Source organism: Tympanuchus pallidicinctus, unplaced genomic scaffold (genome assembly GCF_026119805.1).
Source record: "Tympanuchus pallidicinctus isolate F22 unplaced genomic scaffold, pur_lepc_1.0 scaffold6, whole genome shotgun sequence".
Classification (NCBI taxonomy): domain Eukaryota; kingdom Metazoa; phylum Chordata; class Aves; order Galliformes; family Phasianidae; genus Tympanuchus; species Tympanuchus pallidicinctus.
In genome coordinates, this window is record NW_026294780.1 from 911,358 (window position 1) to 914,474 (window position 3,117).

Below are 3,117 nucleotides of genomic sequence, written 5' to 3' on the forward strand. Positions count from 1 at the left end.
AAACCATATCCCTCAACACAAAATCCAGACATCCCTTGAACACTTCCAGGGTCAGTGACTCCACCATCTCTGTTGGCAGTGCATTCTAGTGCCTGACCACTCTTTCAGAAAAGTAGTATTTCCTAACATCCAGCTTAAATCTCCTCTGGCACAGCTTTAAGCCATTCCCTCTAGTCCTGTCACCACGAGAGAAGAGTCTTTGTCAAAGGCTTTGCTGAAGTCTAGGTAGACTACATCAACAGCCTTTCCCTCATCTACCAGACGGGTCACTAGATCAGGTTGGTCTTTGTGATCAAGTGCCCTTTGTGAACCCATGCTGGCTAGACTGATCACCTGGTTGTCCTGCCACATGATCTTCCTCAAGACAACCTGCTCCATAACCTTCCCTGGCACTGAGGTCAGGCTAACAGGCCTGTAGTTCCCTGGATCCTCCTTACAACCCTTCTTGTAGATGGAGTCACATTGGCAAGCCTCCAGTCTTCTGGGACCTCACCAGTCAGCAAGGAGCATTGATAGATAATGGCGAGTGGCTCAGCTATCACCTCTGCCAGTTCCCTCAGCACTCTCAAGTGAATCACATCTGGCCCCATGGACTTGTGACAGTCCAGCTGAAGTAGTAGGTCTCTGACTTTGTCCTCCTCAATTGTGGAGGGTACAGTCTGCACCCCAGATGAGACTACCAGGTCAGAGAGTGGAGTACCTTGAGGATAACTGGTCTGATCTTTAAAGACAGACATAAAGAAGGCATTCAGAACATCTACCTTTTTCTTATTCTCAGTGGTCATATTCCCAGCCTCATCCAGTAAAGAATGGAGATTCTCCTTAGTCCTCCTCTTACTGTTGATGAATCTGTTGAAGAGTTTCTTGTTCCTTTTTACCCTAGAGGTGAGGTTGAGCTCAAGATGATCTTATGCCTTTCTGATTTTCTCTCTACACATCTTAACAACTTCTCTGTATTCTGTCTCAGTTGCCCATCCCTTCTTCAACAGGAGGTAGATTCTCTTTTTTCTTCTGGAGCCTCAAGAATAGCCCCCCTATTCATCCACACTGATCTTCTTCCTCGTCAGCTCATTTTGCGGCTCGCAGGGGGCCCCTTCCCCTTCCCTTTCTCTTTCCCTTTCCCTTTCCCTTCTCTTTTCCTTTCCCCTTCCCCTTCCCCTTCCCCTTTCCCTTCCCCTTTCCCTTCCCCTTTCCCTTCCCCTTTCCCTTCCCCTTCCCCTTTCCCTTTCCCTTCCCCTTTCCCTTCCCCTTTCCCTTTCCCTTTCCGTTTCCCTTTCCCTTTCCCTTTTCCCTTTCCCTTTCCCTTTCCCTTTCCCTTTCCCTTTCCCTTTCTCTTTCACTTTCCCTTTCCCTTTCCCTTTCCCTTTCCCTTTCCCTTTCCCTTTCTCTTTCCCTTTCCCTTTCCCTTTCCGTTTCCCTTTCCGTTTCCCTTTCCCTTTCCCTTTTCCCTTTCCCTTTCCCTTTCCCTTTCCCTTTCCCTTTCCCTTTCCCTTTCCCTTTCCATTTCCCTTTCCCTTTCCCTTTCTCTTTCCCTTTCCCCTTTCCCTTTCCCTTTCCCTTTTCCTTTTCCCTTTTCCCTTTCCCTTTTCCCTTTACCCTTTCCCTTTTCCCTTTCCCTTTCCCTTACCCTTCCCTCTTCCCTTCCCCTTCCTCGTCCCCTTCCCCTTCCCATTCTGACTGATTTTCTGACTCCCCTGCTTTATACAGGCTGTATAGGGAACACTGATGCTTAACTTGAATGCCCAAACTCTGTTGACACCTCTGGAGTAAAGTCACTAACTGTGACTTAGGTGGCTAAGCAGGTGCTCAGAAGCTAGACTTTGATCTGAGGCCTATCGTAGTATAGCCTTAAGCCTTTATGTTCTGACTCACTCATTTATTATTTCCTTGCCATGTGTGATAGATAGAAAGATAGAAAGATAGATAGAAAGATAGAAAGATAGATAGAAAGATAGATAGATATATAGATAGATAGATAGATAGATAGATAGATAGATAGATAGATAGATAGGGGACATTTTTGTCCTGTCCTATCTACTGCATTGGGAATTTGCTTCTCTTGAAAAACTGACTAATGCCTGTGTAAGCATAATATCTAGAGACTATTTCTTCAATACCCAAAAAATAGAGAGCAAACATAGTGACATGGAGCCAGATGAGACAACATTTATTTACTGTTGGTTAGCCATGAATTATGACTGTCACAAATGCAACCCAGACCTTACCTCAACTGCTGCAGGGCCAGAACCACCTTGAGAGGCACTGAGGAGACAGGGATGCCCGAGTAATACTTCTTCATCAGGTCCTGCAAGTTCCAGAGACACACTGTCAAAGTGGGCAAGGGGCACACAAGAGCTGTTCCACCCAGCCCAGACAAAGACACAACCACCACACACCGGCCCCATCACTCCCATGTTTCCCATGGAAGCACTGCAGGATGTAGCAGGTTGACAGCTGGTGCACCTAGCCTGCTGCCTGCCAGCACCCAAGGTCCCCACCAGCTGGAGACGTGTGGCTGCTGGAGACCCGTAAGCCCCCAGGGAAGCGAGCCTTGTGGCACAGCCCAGAACTCCTCTGCAGACAGCCCTGTCTCTAGGCACTCACCATCAGGATCTCCAGCAGCTTGCTCTTCAAGGAGGGGTTAAAGCTTGCAGAACCACCCACAGCTTGGTAGGCAGAGCTGCAGTCAGTGATGCTCTGCACCAGCGCGAGGTTGTTGAAACCACTGTTTCACAACTGAAAAAACTTAACAAAATAAATATTAAAGAAGTATAATTAAAAAAAAAAAAAAAAACAGAGTGAGAGAGAAGGGAGCCTGTGAGAGTCTGCAGCAAGGTGAAGTGCAGAGGCTGTCCCAAGGCCCCCTGCTCTGGGGCCGGCACTCACCAGCACAAGCGATGCGCAGGATCTGGCCACTCTTCACCTGGCCCACCACACTGCGCAGGCCTGCCAGCATCAGCCACACAAAGGGGATGCACTGCGGAGCTGCAGAGAGGAAGGAGAGGGCCACAGTCAGAGTCCTGGCAGCGAGGGAGGAGGGGCTGCAGCCCTGCATCCCCCAGCTCAATGCAGATCACACGCGGAGGGCAGAGACCCCTTTCCCGGCTGTTATAGGTG